Here is a 17,100-nt window from a genome sequence, read left to right as displayed (position 1 = left end):
AAGACAGACAAATTTGCCTTGATTTAAAAATATGGGAAAATTTATAAATAGTAGTCAGACTTGATACAAACCTGACACAAACATCACAATCGATGAGCAATTTTGGCTGGCAGCCGATGTTAGAAGTAAATATCTTGTAAACGATTTTCCGTGCTTGGGCAAGGATGAAATCTGAGGACCAAACATTCCCTTGAGAGAATAGTAAGAGAATAGAATAGTAGTAACTAAGCTTGCAGATCCATATTGAGGCTGCGGGCGAAATATTACCACACATATTTTTTTACTAGCATTTCACATGCAAAAAAGTTACTTGCAAAGAAAACTGATAACTGCTTTGGTCGGCACTATACGTGCAAACTGAAAAGAATGACCTAAAATTGCAAGCCTAATAAAAAAGTTGTACTACTAAGTACAAAACATATAAATATAACAATTGAAAAAATTAAAAAACTTGTTCCAGAAACAGTAACCTATTTTAATAGCACCAAGTATGACGTTGGTGTATTTACCAAATGGCCCGAAAATATTGCGTCGAAGTAAATTCACACCACTGGCCTCTACATGTTTTCTACAACATTTTAGATTTAGCAGTTGCTGGATTTTGTATAAAGAGACGAATATTTCTCGAAAATATTTTATTTTCCAATTGGCTAAAGAGCTAAGAAGTAAATATAGAGAAGAAGTCGAGAACACTTCAATTCCAATGCCGAGAAGTTTCTAGTTCAACAATCAAGCAAAAGAAACAGATGTTTGCGCTATATGCAACAGAAATGTTTTCCATGATTTTGTTGTTGTTAATAAACATATTATTTATAATAATTTGGAACTATTTTCTTAGCAAAAAACGGTATTTAATCAACAAAAAAAGTATATAATAAACATCCGTTAATCTAGTGTTAACAATCACGTTCTGGACCACATCATTTTCAAAGAAAAACAGACCAATAATTCCACCGGCCCATAAAACGCACCAGCTCTGAATACTGAAGGTGTTGCAAAATTACCTTTAAAAACACCCCAGTCTTCCCAGTCGATTTTTGCAAATGTACTGTTTGTCTATGTGTATCCTCAGTTATAAAACAATTATTGTAATACTTATGAACCTATGATAAGCGTATCGATAACTAACCTCTTTTTGATGAGATATGCAAAATGGTTGTGAAATGTTTGATTCATACCCGAAAGCGTGTTTTATTTCAGTAGATATAAGAATTCAGCATCGACGCAGCAAACCATTCTTCACCGCTGAATTCTGTCTATAAGCTATTAGCACACATCAATGTGTTGCTTATCACACAGCCCCAATCTTTTATTGGTTTACGATACGTTGTATCGTTTTCTAAAATCTACCGCTCTATTAAATTCCTATTGTTTTCAATTCGCCAATAGCACAGTAAACGTTTTCCCACCAAGACCAACATTCAATAAACGCCCAACCCATCCGCTCATATCCTGGATGGTTTCTCCCACCCCACTCAAAGGCACAGATACGTTCTCCCCTATTTCTACGCCAAAGTGGTAAGACAAGCAGCGGCAGCAGAAGAAGAAAGACTCTATGGCAATTTAATAGTTAATGTGCAAACATTTTCCTTTGCCAGTTTCATGCCATTACCGATGCTTTTCGCATTGTGTGCCCACACAGTCACCCTTGCACGCAAACACTCAAGAGCAACGGGGCGATGAAGCTGTGTGGTGAGAACGATTTTTTATGATTCACTGCCGCTGGTGTAAGTATTTATTTCGAGGCAAGGATGGGGCCGGGAATCACGCATATCAGGTACAGATCCCGAGCAACAGTGTTTTGACAGAAGGGTGGTGAAATAAACACGTAAAAAATGAACGAAAAAAAAGATGAGAAGTGGGAAGAAATCAGACATCATACACGCGGCAGCACCGGGAAACCCGGAGCCTGGAGACTGCTGCTGCTGGCGATGATAACAATAAAATATGTGAGAATAAGCGAGTGCATGCGAAGAAGCGTCAGGAATTTGAGCGAAATGTATTCGCGGCAGAGGGCAGAGAGGGGCGTTATGAAAGGCAAGGGAAGAGGAACAACATTAGAAGATAACGTGAGGTATGTCAGTGTAGCATCATCCAGATGCCGGGAATACCTTGACGTGCAGTAATTCCAGCTCTGAAGGCAGTCCGGTGAATCGTGAAAGTGAAAAATAAATGGGGAAAAAGATGGAAGACGATAACGCCGGCAATGAGATTTCCGGAAAATGCTGTTCGTGCTGTAACTGAGTCGATTCGAGAAATGTTGGACATCAATATGGAGGGATGGAACGTTTTATTATCATTCGCAAAATGTGTTGCTTGCAGGAAGTATAATGGTAACACTATCTCACACTCGGTTGTTTTGTGTACTGCCATATTTCCAATAGCATGGAACGATTTTTTTTCAAATGATTTTTTTTCGCTTCATAATTATGTGACAATTATGTGACATGATAGTATGTTCCACGTGTTGCTGTTACCACTCACACGTTGCTTTAAGAATGTAATTTAAACTTTTACTCATATTTGTTTGTCTCGATTTTGTCACTGAAAATGTTTGGCTTCCTACAAGATGTTTCATAATCATGAGCTAATAACTCAGGGCCCCTCAACTGACCATCGTTGTGTGTTATTCTAGCTACTACGTCCACGCAACAATCATCATGTGTCGGTAATCCCAGTCCCTTACCGCTCACATTACGATCTGCTGCATCGGTAATTGGTACTAATTCTAACACAGCAATGGAAGCCTCATATCAGCAGTCCCGTTGTGAACAGTCCAACTGTGAACATTCGAACAATAGGAATATTCTAACGCCGAAAAAGGCGGCATGTGTTGTGTATCGATAGAATTGGAATATTCTTAGGCCTAAACAGCTACTGTGTTATACATAAAAAAAAACAAATGTTTATCGATGGATAGGAATCTTAAGCCTAAATAATATACAACAATAGTTATCTTAACATAAAAATGTATACGAATAAATTCGGCTCTGTGACAGCTGAATTGCTAAATGAGCCTAATAAACGGATGGGATAAAAAAAAAAAAAAAGATGTTCCATTTCAAGGTAGTCGATAGCGATTATTTTTCTATGATAGTTTTTACAAATTGAGGGTCATTCATTTGCGACTCACAGTTCTGTGTCTTCGTGTGAACGAACACGTAGAACATTTTAATAATCTGTTAATGTCAAAACTTCAGTCAAAATCAACACTTTCATCATGGCGAAAAACACAAACGCATAACGTCATAAAAAAACTCTTTAAAAGCAAACCATATATTTTCATACATTTTCGTACGGAGTGAAGCAATGATCAGCAAGTGTATGTCCAATCGATTCGGATGGGTTGTAATCGGTTAAGTGATGACGATATTGGTTTCGCCTCTCTTACATAAGTTTAGATAATTCTAGTTGTATATCAGATAATATTTTTTCCACAACCATTCATTTACATTCATCTCTCAAAACTTGTGATCTATAAATTCTATTACTATTGATTACCACTAAATTTTGAATTATAAATCTCAGATTTGAATATTGCAGACAGCAATCCTCTATCTACATACAACATTTATGTTATCTGTATCCCTGAACCGGAATTAGACTATATAAACATAAAGTTTATGATTCAAAATTGCATAAATCGAAGACAGACGCATCCCGTTTCAACTATCCTCACTGTTTCTTCTATTTTTTTCAGTTTATCAGCTAAATTGACAAGAAATATTTGATTAGTTTTGAAGATGATTGATTAAGATAGATATACATTCAAAGTGATGATATACAGCAATGAGCAATTGAAATGCAAATATCAGACAGGTTTATTGCATATAATGTTTATGGACTAATAGAGTAAAATATGAGATTCGGATTTCAGGATATTGGATTCGATGGTGATAATTTCGATTTCATATTCCAGATTTGGATTTCGGATTCCGAAGTTGGATAATTATAGATAACCGATTCAAATAGGTTATAGATTCATACTTTGTGCACGAGATTCAGACACTAGTTCCCATACTCAGATCTCGAATTTTAAACTCCAAGCTAAGGTGTGACTTTATGGATTTATAATATGAGGTGGATATCATACTGTTGACAATATTTTAAAGTTGGCAACACAGGTAAAAGGCGTGTACTTCGGCTTTAGAAGGTAGTACAGTTCATTTGTTTGGAGTGGAACCAAATACGCATCCAAATTCAGAAATTCAATGGCCTGCAGTGTTTTTTATGGTATAAATGGATGAAGTTGTTTGTACTTCGAAATCTTCAATAGCACCGGTTTATTGAAGATGTTAGAAACAACATTAAAATTATCATGGTAAAGATAATCTGTTCTCAATTATGCTCTTTGAACATAATTATTATTTCTTTTGTCTTCTTTATTCTTTTTTCTTTCTTCTTTCTTCTTTCTTCTTTCTTCTTTCTTCTTTCTTCTTTCTTCTTTCTTCTTTCTTCTTTCTTCTTTCTTCTTTCTTCTTTCTTCTTTCTTCTTTCTTCTTTCTTCTTTCTTCTTTCTTCTTTCTTCTTTCTTTTTTCTTCTTTCTTCTTTCTTCTTTCTTCTTTCTTCTTTCTTCTTTCTTCTTTCTTCTTTCTTCTTTCTTCTTTCTTCTTTCTTCTTTCTTCTTTCTTCTTTCTTCTTTCTTCTTTCTTCTTTCTTCTTTCTTCTTTCTTCTTTCTTCTTTCTTCTTTCTTCTTTCTTCTTTCTTCTTTCTTCTTTCTTCTTTCTTCTTTCTTCTTTCTTCTTTCTTCTTTCTTCTTTCTTCTTTCTTCTTTCTTCTTTCTTCTTTCTTCTTTCTTCTTTCTTCTTTCTTCTTTCTTCTTTCTTCTTTCTTCTTTCTTCTTTCTTCTTTCTTCTTTCTTCTTTCTTCTTTCTTCTTTCTTCTTTCTTCTTTCTTCTTTCTTCTTTCTTCTTTCTTCTTTCTTCTTTCTTCTTTCTTCTTTCTTCTTTCTTCTTTCTTCTTTCTTCTTTCTTCTTTCTTCTTTCTTCTTTCTTCTTTCTTCTTTCTTCTTTCTTCTTTCTTCTTTCTTCTTTCTTCTTTCTTCTTTCATATTTCTTCTTTCTGACGTATACAAAAAATGTGGCACGGACGGGATCTAGACATAGGACTGTGATTATGTGTAGGAATTGAATTTGAATAGAAGCCCTAAAAAATATGCATGATGCAAACATATAAATCAGCAGTCCGTGCTGATTTATATGTTTGTAAACGTGCATTGAGTACGAATTGATTGGACAACAACGTATACTTTTAACCGTTTAACCTTTTGAGCCAGGCTCTCGTCAGATCTTTGGGGAGTATAGAGTCAAATCATCCAATATCATCTTCAAGTTCATTCCTAGATCATCCCTCTATTGATTCTGACAACTGATAAATGCCTATTATCGACAAATCGAGAATAATTCATAATACACATCTACTCACATTGTGAGCTAACGCTATATATTCTATATTATATACTATATTCACTTATGTTATTTTGTTATTTTAGTAATTATTGATTGTAGTCGTTTTATATTGTTTTCATGGCTTTGGACTAGAGGGTGCTATATTTTTTTATATTTTTTCTTGAAAGCTGAGGATGTTTTACAAAACATATCTCGATAACAAAGATGCCGAAAAATATTTTTTCCTCTTTTATCCAAAAATTACTTATTGCAAAAAAAACAAACATTTGAACTAATGAACCGATTTAGATGATCGACATATTAAATATAAGCCAATAAGTAAGACTGACTTCTAATCGCATAGATCTAGTTTAGACACATAGAAATATTAAACGCAGACTTAAAACATGTTAAATTTAAAAATCATATCTCAAAAACGAAAAAAATTGTATCTCTGATATCGAGATGTGTTATGTAAAAATTCCTCAACTTTCCAGAAAATATATAATAAATAAATAGAGCCCTCAATCTATAACCGAAAAAATGGCTGTATTATAAGACGCATTCCTACGTAAAAAAGGACCGACAACGTATTTCGCAGTTCATGAGGTCGCGAATTCACACATTCCACGTAGTTCACATTGTTCAACTAAATCGAACCGGTGATTATTCCGTGATCTGTCACGCGTAGTATATTTCAACACGCGACGACGGAGGTTATCTCTGAATAACCTGAGAGAGCAACCTAGATCCGTAGACAATTTCATGAAAACTCTTCTCAAATTTCTTCCAGTCATTTTATCCCCAATATACTGGCCATCAACTCGTTGATGCTGAATTATGAATTGTGGCATCCCAATATGCATGCAGAGTTCCACACGGACATATGGTATGGAGGTGCGATGGGTGATGTGCATCCAACTGTGAAGAGGAAACAAAAACGTGTTGCTGTTTTTTTGGCCAGCATGGAGAGGTTACGGAAGCTACAATCATATCAAAATATCGGCAAATAAACCGATGAAAACGATGCACAAAGCGGATGAATACGAATTGATGCATCGAAATCCATATTTTCCTAAGTCTGCCATGAACAAGCACCAATTATTTCAGTACCTACCTTTTTTTTTGAGAATTCAATCAACGTTGGAAATGATTTTTAAAAACTAGATTGCACGTATTTTACTGTTGTAGTAACGGAACCATAAACACCATTCTCAATTTCAGCGGTGTTCTGGCTTGAATTTTCACATTTATAAAAGAAAAAGTGTAAAATGTACCGAATTTTCTCTTTGTTGACCTCCATTGTTAACACCCTGTAACTCACAACTGACAGGAACAAACAAAAAACAGTGAATGAATTTTATTAGTGTGGAATATTACCTTGACAACGAACCTAATCTTGAAATCGTATGATCAATATTAAGCGAGATATTGATCACTAAACCCAGCTACCGTCATTTTGCATTAGTACTTAGTTGAGATTTCTGCGCCTAATCACACACCTAGGATATATTCTGAGTGGCAAATTCTAAAATACGAGTGACCACAGTGCAAGCCGAAAGAAATTTCTTTGACAAAAAACACCAAACTAGAACTGGAATCGAACCGACATGATAATGTTTGTTCTATATCGACTGAATATCTGGAATGATGCCTGGAATTGATAAAACTTTTGGAATGGAACAGAAGTCAATGAGGCCATTTGAGTTAAATACAACAGATGTTCTTGATATTTATGGAATTTTTGAACAATGATAGCCTTGAAAAATGATGCACTGCAGTGATGCCAGCTATTACACCTAGAAAAAAAACTGGTCTAAATACCTACTTTATATATATAGTAAAGATCAAACATTAGCGTTCAACAAGCTATTTCATGAAAACTCTTCTCAAATTTCTTCCAGTCATCTTATCCCAAATATACTGGCCATTAACTCGTTGATGCTGAATTCTGAATTGTGGCATCCAAGCATGCATGCAGAGTTTTGCAACGGACTTAATCCGATCCAGAAAGATTGTGTTACCAGCCATTACCTTTAATCATGTCTCCATCTAGCGTTATTTACCACGGCATAGTTCCAGCGTGAAAAATAGTTGCGTTTATACCTGAAACGAGAAAAAGGTAAACGTCTATATTAACAGCGGGCAAAGGCTAATCGACATACGGTTGTGTTCAGTGGCTTCGTGCACACTTGATTGGCCTCCATGGGCAGTTTTCCCCAATAATCGGTGCCCTGCCACATTAGCGTTCGAGTCAACTGTTGCGCCAGAAATTCTACCCCTTGCCAGCTTGCCAGACATCCAACCAGATAGACGGCTCCGAAACCGGTTCGAACTGCAATTGTAAACCGATCGAAGCGAAAACGAAAGTCTTTCGTATTTAATTTATATTAAGTAACAACTCAAGTGGCGAGCTGCTGGGCGTGATGGCGCGGCGAGGAGATGTTGTATGCGTTACGTGTGTTGCAATAAGTATCGGTGATTAAAAGTCCTCGCGTCATCAGCAGCATTCGATCGTCCCAGGCTCATAAATTGTTGGAAATCATTCGTTCGATGCTTTCCGGCAGCAGTGTGCATTAGGATGGTAACATTCGAGTGGCACTCGATTTTTGCCCTTTTGGTTGATTTCGATTTTAATTACAAGCTGATTTTGGAGGCGAGCCATTTAAGGCGGCTCGTTGAAAAACAGAATCGTGACTAACGGCAAACTTAATCAGGGCGGAATAAATGTGCGACATGGCGCGATTAATCGCCGGCTTAATGTGGGGTGTCTGGCGGGAAACATAGTAACATAAATTAACATAACAAACGCGACAGTGAAACTGGGGCTGAGGGTGATCAATTGGTGAAATTTGTTACTAACCAAAAGCGGTTAGAGCCAGTATTCTGTGGAATACTTCAACCAGAATCTAGCGTTACGCCGTTATCTATCGCATCATAAATATACAACCATTTTCAAGCTCCCAGCAATGAAAACCAATTTTGGCTTCCGGATTCAGTCACTGAACGAAATCAATCAAATCTTATCGTATCCCAATGTAACTCACGTCGCTGGTCAATTTCCCGCCCTCCGGAAAACGTTTCCGGTGGTGCATTGTACGGTATACCGATAGACGTCGATTTCAACCAGCGGTTTACAAAGTAAATCTCCCCCGGGAAGCCGTCCGTCTTACCACCAACCCCCACCCCACTGTCGAGCGGTAATTCCAGATACGAAATAGAAAGTGAATCGGATAGAGTTGCCAAACCAGTGTACCAATTTTGCTCCGAGGGCCCCCTTTAATGTGATATCGCGTTGTGTTGGATTCACTTTCTGAATAAATTTCGCAGTCAGCCTGATCAGCAATGCCACCACTGCTAGCAACCAGTCGAGTTTTGTGTTGTAACGAAAGCCAACGTCGGGCCGAGCTCAACGCTTGGCGACGGCACGTCTCGCGCCCAAATGGACTCATTTAGTGTTACCTTCACTCGCACTGAAGCGACCGCCCGTTTATTTATGGGCGCAAATTATTTCCGGTTCATCGCATGTGTGCGCGTGTATGTAGCTGTGTAGGAGCGTTAAGAGGAAACAGGAAGTTTCAAGATTTTCCAGCAAACACTGGAACGAATCCGTTTAGAGCGGAAAGTGGTTTCCTTGAGGGCCAATTACTTTTCGGGGTCGCAATGGGATGGGTTTCAGAAGGTATGAACGTATGCGGTATAGTTCTACTCTGTTCCATGTGGTTGTGGTGGCATACTTGTATAGTAAGTGTTCCAGAATTCCTGTGGTCGAGTAGTGCTGTTGCCAGAATAGGTGCTAATGACTATATGAAGGAATGCTACACAGAAAAACAAAACAAAAAAACAGAATCTAGTTTAATACCACGAGCAGTAGCGTAGTGTGCGGACGGCAAACCCGGCATTTGCCGGGGGTCTCTCTCCACCACCTCTCTTTCATTTTCGAAAATTTGATACAACATCACATCACATTATATCAATATCCTTTCAATGTTTTGCTCGGTATGCCTGGGCGCCTCTCCATGCTATGCGTCGTTTTACAGTTATTGCTAAAGGGGTAGTGTTACGCCCTTTGGCAATCAAGCTCCTCCATCAACAACACCCGAGATCAACAACGGATTATAATCGTTAGACAGATAATACATCTCAAATCTAGAAAACAATAGAGAAGGTTTGGATAGAGCGAAGTCTTGAAATTTACCAGAATTTTTCATATTATTGTTGTGTTATGATTGGAATTACATAGTGAATTGGATCAAAAGTAATAACGAGTCCCATTAGCTTCGAAACTGAATCGAATTCAGTGAATCCTATTTTTACAACCAGGTGAATTTCTTAACCTATACATTTCATTTAGTTAACCTTATACCTAATGTCCTTTAATTGAAGCTACTATAGATATCCAGAAATAGATTGAATTGAGTACCAAAAACCAGATAACTTAAACGAGTAAATTACGCACTAAACGTGAGTAAATATAAATGCAATTGCTAAACAAATTAGGCTAAATCTATATGTACAAATAATTACAGGGAAAATTTAACGTCATAATAAATTCTGTTAAATTTACGGAAATTGTTTCGATTAATTCGCAAAAAATTAAATTTTCCGTTTAATTATCTGGTTGAAGATGTTATCCAGAAACACCGGCGCGACGAACAAGCCTGATAAAGACAGGAAAAGTTCTCCAGGTGCGAATGGAGCAAGTTGTGGAGAATGTGGAGAGTTGGACCATAGCAGAATGGTCCAATGTGACGAATGCGATAAGTGGTATCACTATGAATGCGTTAACGTCACCGATGATATCCAATACCATGATTGGAGCTGTAGACGGTGTGTAGCACAGTTCCTCGATGTAGGTCAAGTCGATCAAAAAATGCGGCGACAGAATCAGAAGCAGCAGCAGCAAAATTCGGATACGGTCGCTGACGACAAATTGAGAGATTTAGTCAGTGCAGAGGGAGCAGGTGCCACATCAACACCAGTGTCAATGGGTACAAGATGTGATCAGGTTCGTGCATCCACGGTTACTCCAACGGAACAAAATCGTCTGGAAGCAATGTCCAAATGTAATCAAGATCTCCAAAATCAATTACACAAACTACAAGAAACCCATGTGGAGGAAATGCGGAATCACAAAGCGCAATTGGCTGCTTTGACTCAGCAATATGAGAAGAACAAGGAACGCTCACAACAGCCGAATCCGTCATTACAACATCCAACTGGTGCCGTCAAAAAGAACTACGATACTGTCCATGTTTCTGTCCTGCCCCAGAGTGAGAATAAAGAAAAGCAAACTAAGGCTTCGTCCAAAGGATCAAAGAATACTGCAAGGATTCGCGAGCTACAACGTAAGGCGTTAGAGCAGCGACAGGCTTTAGAGAAAAAACAACTGGAAGAAAGGTTGGCTCTCGAAATGGAACAGGCTGAACAAAGTGAAGGTAGCACCTGTAATGAAGAGGAGATTGATAATATGTCGAAAATTGCAGATTGGCTGAAAAAGACAGATAACTTTGTAAATGCGCGCTCATCCTGTCGTTTACCCATACATCAAAATATAGAAGAGCCGTTAAACAGTCGGCATTTAGCGTCACGGCAAACGGTCAAGGATTTACCAAGATTTGGAGGAGATCCTGAAGACTGGCCACGTTTTCTTGCGGCGTATGAACGAACCACACAGATGTGTGCCTTTCGCAATGACGAATTGTTGGATCGACTCGAGCGATGTCTGTACGATCGCGCGCTCAGTGCTGTAAAGAGCTTACTGTTGCATCCAGAGAATGTGCCTGTTATTATCCAACGTCTAAAGATGCTTTTCGGCAATCCAGAGGTGATCATCGAAACTATGGTTGAGCGCATCAGGGCCATGCCAGCACCAAAAGCGGATAGACTGGAAACGGTTGTAGACTTCGGTGTTGCCGTACAAAATCTTTGCGCTACTGTAAAGGCGTGCCAAATGGAGGAGTGTCTGTACAACGTGGCACTAGTACAAGAGCTTGTGGACCACCTCCCTGCTGCGATAAAAATGGATTGGGCATTCTATCGTCAATCGAAGCGAATAGTTTCTCTTACGGATTTTAGTGATTGGATTGGTCAACTATCAGATGCTCTGAGTAAAGTAACGCGGCCAAGTACGATTGGTAGATGCAATAATAAACGACCATTATGTGGACGATATGCTTTCTAGCGTCGAAAGTGAGGATGAAGCCATGAAATTAGCTACTGATGTTCGTTATATACATGCTCAGGCGGGGTTTGAGATACGAGGATGGCTATCAAATTCTAAAACTGTACTTACAGCGATGGAGAGTCCAATGTCAGATAAAGATCTTAATATAGTATCTCAGTTGGCCCCTGAAAAGATTCTCGGGATGTGGTGGAATACATCATCAGATACCTTCACCTTCAGATTGCCTTCTCGGTTGAGCAAGGAACTTTTTAGCGGTCAGCGAGCTCCGACGAAGCGCGAAGTATTGCGAGTTCTGATGACAATCTTCGACCCTTTGGGGATCCTGGCAAACGTACTTATGTACCTAAAGGTCCTTTTGCAAGAGATATGGCGCAGCGGAACGAACTGGGACGATCCGATAGGTGATGAGCAATTCGCAAAGTGGCGTACGTGGATCGCCGTTTTGCTTCAGGTAGAAAAGGTCACCATTCCTAGGTGCTACCGGAATCAAACCTCGTCGTCGAAGGAATCTAATACTGTTCAGCTGCATATATTTGTGGACGCGAGTGAGAATGGATTTGCGGCAGTTGCCTACTTTCGATACGAGGAGCAGGGAATCATAGAATGTGCCTTCGTGACAGCAAAAACACGCGTGGCACCATTGAGGTTCGTATCGATTCCCCGTCTCGAATTGCAAGCGGCTGTAATAGGAGCGAGATTGGCAAAATCAATCGTTGAGCAGCACCGAATAACTATTCAAGAGCGTTTTTTCTGGACAGATTCGAAAGATGCCATTTGTTGGCTGGATTCTGACCATCGGCGTTACAGTCAGTTTGTTGCCTTTCGAGCGGGAGAAATACTTGAAAACACGGAGTTGTCTGAATGGCAATGGATTCCAACGAGACAAAATGTAGCCGACGCAAAGTGGTCTAGAAAGCCGGATTTGTCTCCCTTCAGTCGATGGTTTTGTGGACCTTCTTTTCTCTGGAAATCACGGAGTGAATGGCCAGCCATACGACAAAGTTGTGGGATGACATCGGAAGAGTTAAAGCATGTAGTCAGCCTACACTTTTCCAAAGAAACCATTGTTAATTTCGAAAATTTCTCCAGTTGGAATCGTCTTCTACGTGTGATCGCATATGTTCTACGATTTTCACGTAACATTCAAGCAAAATTACGAGGATGCTCTCCATCAGTGGGAGTTCTTGCTAGTGAAGAACTTCGACACGCAGAATGGTGTATCTATAAGCAGGCGCAAGTAGCTAATTACGGTGAGGAGATAGCAATTGTTACCAAAGCAACCAAATCAAAGCTGGGAAGATACAAATTGCCGAAGAATAGTTCGCTTAAAGGTCTGTCGCTGTACATTGATGAGCATGATTTATTGCGAATGCGAGGCAGAGGACAACTATGCGCTTACGCTGGACCGTATGGTTCCAATACAATTATACTTCCGAGAGACCACCCCATTACGGCACTCTTAGTGCGTTCATATCATGATCGATATCATCACCTCAACCATGAGATTGTCGTAAATGAGCTGCTTCAAAAGTACAGGATTTCCAGATTACGTAGATTATGTCAAAGGATAAGGAGCAACTGTCAGGTTTGCAAGAATGTGAGTGCGCATCCTGAACCCCCAATGATGGCTAATTTACCGCCTTGCAGATTAGCTGCATTTTCCCACCCCTTTTCATATACAGGAGTGGACTATTTTGGTCCTATGAACGTTGTAGTTGGTCGCCGCGTTGAAAAACGATGGGGTGTACTTTTCACATGCATGACCGTTCGTGCTATTCATATTGAGATTGCACATACTCTCAACACTGACTCATGCATCATGTCCATAAGGAACTTTATGGCAAGACGTGGGACACCCTTGCAATTATTTAGCGACCGAGGAACTAATTTCGTCGGCGCCAATCGCGAGTTTCAGGAAGCTTTTCGAAAGATTAACCACGACGAGCTATTGGAAAAAACAGTATCTAGTAATTTAAAATGGTCCTTCAACCCGCCGAGTTCCCCTCATATGGGAGGTTCGTGGGAACGGCTGGTGCAGTCGGTCAAGAAAATCCTGAATAGAATGAATCTTCCTCGCCACCCAACAGATGAAGTTCTGAGAAATACATTCACTGAAATTGAGAACATCATCAATTCAAGGCCGTTAACATACATCCCTGTTGATGATGAGAATGCCCCTGCGTTAACACCGAATCATTTCCTTATCGGTTCATCAAGTGGATGTAAGCCATTAGTCTGCTATGACGATACATCTGCTACATTACGAAACAATTGGAAGACTTCACAGGTGTATGCGAATCATTTCTGGCAGCGATGGGTTCGCGAATATCTGCCAACAATCTGTCGTCGAACGAAGTGGCATCAGCCCACGAAGCCTATTCAAGTGGGAGACATCGTTGTAATCGCAGATCAAGATCTCCCGCGTAACGTGTGGCCAAAAGGACGAGTCATTGCTGCAAAGAACAAAGATGGTCAGGTTCGAAGTGTCACTGTTCAGACGAGCCAAGGAATATACGAAAGACCGGCAGTGAAGATTGCGGTTTTAGATGTCGGAGCGAATGTGAGTAAGCAGGACAAAGAATCCAGCGTACTGGGGGGGAGTGTTACGCCCTTTGGCAATCAAGCTCCTCCATCAACAACACCCGAGATCAACAACGGATTATAATCGTTTGACAGATAATACATCTCAAATCTAGAAAACAATAGAGAAGGTTTGGATAGAGCGAAGTCTTGAAATTTACCAGAATTTTTCATATTATTGTTGTGTTATGATTGGAATTACATAGTGAATTGGATCAAAAGTAATAACGAGTCCCATTAGCTTCGAAACTGAATCGAATTCAGTGAATCCTATTTTTACAACCAGGTGAATTTCTTAACCTATACATTTCATTTAGTTAACCTTATACCTAATGTCCTTTAATTGAAGCTTTTATAGATATCCAGAAATAGATTGAATTGAGTACCAAAAACCAGATAACTTAAACGAGTAAATTACGCACTAAACGTGAGTAAATATAAATGCAATTGCTAAACAAATTAGGCTAAATCTATATGTACAAATAATTACAGGGAAAATTTAACGTCATAATAAATTCTGTTAAATTTACGGAAATTGTTTCGATTAATTCGCAACAGGTAGTACACTATGGGAACTTGAAAAAAATTAAAACAAAATTTCTGGCCTAAAATGTTCTCTGGGATGTCTATTTTACTGTAGTTTTTGTCCCAGGTTTGTCAGATGATCCGTTCCAAAGATACAAACCAATTAGTGGACCTAAGTCTTTGCTTAAGGAGCGCGGATCCAAAATTTAAAACGCATTTTTCTGGGAACTAAGTTTTACAAACTGGTGGGAGTTCTACCTCCGGAACGGTCCATCCGATTTTGATTAAATAGTTCCCAGATTCTTCACTAAATTTCCTGTCATCGTATGTACGATTATTTTTTTTTATATTTTGAAAAATAAAATTTTGGTGAATATTTTTGTCTCGATTTTTGAGGCATAAACGCAATTTTTTTTACAACCAATATCACCATTTTGTCAATAATCAATATTTTGAAAAAATCCTACGTACGATGAAAGGAAATATTACGTAAAAAATGATCGGTCGAAATCGGTCCGCTAGAAAAACTTGTAGAACTCCACCAGTTTACAAGGTTTTGGCTGCAAGCGTTCAACAAACCGGTTGCGGCTATTAAAAAAAGTCGCCGTCAAGAAACACAATTATACGTAGAACAGAAGCTGAAAGTTAAAATTTGGATGAGATGCTGATAGAAAGTATTGATGAGTTCCGGTTGCATTCTTACAACTCGACGAATCAACTGATTCCACATAGTTATGTGTATCCAAAAGGATGTGTTTGCAGGATATTACACATAGATGTATTTTTAACAAATTTTTATCAATGAAGGAACAAACGACATATACAACTCGTTCAAGTTTAAGACCCTAAAGCATGATTTCCAATACAAAAATTGGTATCGATTACGACTCATGGAGCTTGGTTGGACATTCTAATGGATTTATGAATCATTGCAAAATTGCTGATAATTTTCCAAATTTTATCAACTACCATTGTATCCATCAGCAAATACTGTGCGCAAAAATATTGGAATCCGATGGTGTGAGGAATTTGGCACTCAAAATAGTCAATATAGTTAGTTAAAATAGTTAACTACGTATTAAGCAGTTTGCAGAAACGCAAATTCAGGGCAAGTGGATCGAATATTGGAGAATTATTATTACACCCCGAGGTGTAATAATAATTTTTTTTTAAAGAATTAGTGGAAACTGCCAATAAGTGAGTGCATGATTCCGTTTTTCATAGAGTCGTCATAGCGAATCAAAATGAATTAAATTTGAAACATCAAGGAGAAAAAACTTAAAACACTTTGAAAAGCTCAATCTAGGAGACGAGATTTAAAGCGACTCGAAAATATTGCGACTAAATTAGCAGATTAAAACATATGAATACGATCGTTATGCAGATTAAATTTCTTTGTTACGGAATGAGTTCGACAGCAAATTTGAAGATATTTAAAAAATAACATAATTCATAATATAATTCATGTCATTTCCATTCAATGATGGAATCAACACAGAAAAAAGTCAATGAAATTATGAAGCATTGATTGAAAATGAAATCTTCAATTTTTCATGGCGATATGTTTTTGAAATCAAGAGAGATGAAGCTCTGGATGTCAAAAGTATTTCAATAATATATTTACTGTACTTATTGGAATTTACTTTGCGAGGAAATGTGTTGTTGATAACTTTTTTTCGGATATACTTATACCCGAAAACAATATTTTCTACTATGGATACAATCGAAACAAAACATCGCTCTCCTATGACAGATTACTATTTGGCAGCCTTTTTGCAAATAAATTTAAGTGTATTTGAACAAAAATATGAAAAACATGTCGAAAATATATAACCTAATGCTTCCAGCGGTTCATCAGATACAATTCAGGATAAAATGTGTACAAAATAAAATTGTTCGCAATAAAAATAAAAACAGAAAAAATAAAAGAGCCTATTGACGAATTTCATGCCAACTCGTCTTAGGATTTGTGGGTGTGGGTGTAAAGACATGGGTCATTCAAGCAACTTTGCATACTTGAAATATTCGAAAAAGAATTAGACTGCTTTTTGGAAAAAGAGATTTTTTTTCTTCTTTAAAAAAAATATAATTTAAAAACTATAATATCTACAAAATTCTTGTGAAAGGATGAAATGTAGGAAATTGTTCAAATTTTCACAAAAAAATGTCAAAAATTTTTTGGAAAAAAATTTTGCTAACAAAATTGTTATTTTTAAAATTAAAATTGATTTTTCTCAAAAACTTATTTTTTTTAAATTCCCAAAAATATATATGAATAACCCTTACATTTTCCAACAAGTCATCCGTACATCGGAAGATGGGCACTTTTTACAGAGTTTTTCGAACAACAACTTTTTCATGTTATCTTTGATCAAAATACAACTAACTCTAATTATGTTTAAAGTCAAGATAGCGATAT

At 38.0% G+C, this 17,100-nt stretch overlaps 1 protein-coding gene across 4 annotated transcripts in view; it reads right to left on the bottom strand.

Moving 5' to 3' along the window:
• The window catches only part of LOC129774661 (furin-like protease 2), a 698,121-nt gene that overhangs the window by 575,977 nt on the left and 105,044 nt on the right, over positions 1-17,100 (bottom strand). For 2 of the 4 annotated variants that reach the window (XM_055778481.1, XM_055778486.1), the window contains exon 2: positions 7,424-7,495. The exons of the other annotated variants lie outside the window; for them this stretch is intronic. The gene's annotated coding sequence lies outside the window, so the exon portion shown is untranslated. The remainder of the gene's footprint in view (positions 1-7,423; positions 7,496-17,100) is intronic. 4 annotated transcript variants of the gene reach the window in all.

This window comes from Toxorhynchites rutilus, chromosome 3 (assembly GCF_029784135.1).
Source record: "Toxorhynchites rutilus septentrionalis strain SRP chromosome 3, ASM2978413v1, whole genome shotgun sequence".
NCBI classification, from domain to species: Eukaryota; Metazoa; Arthropoda; class Insecta; order Diptera; family Culicidae; genus Toxorhynchites; species Toxorhynchites rutilus.
The sequence above is the reverse complement of the archived record's forward strand: the minus strand, read 5'-3'. Positions and strand labels throughout refer to the sequence as shown.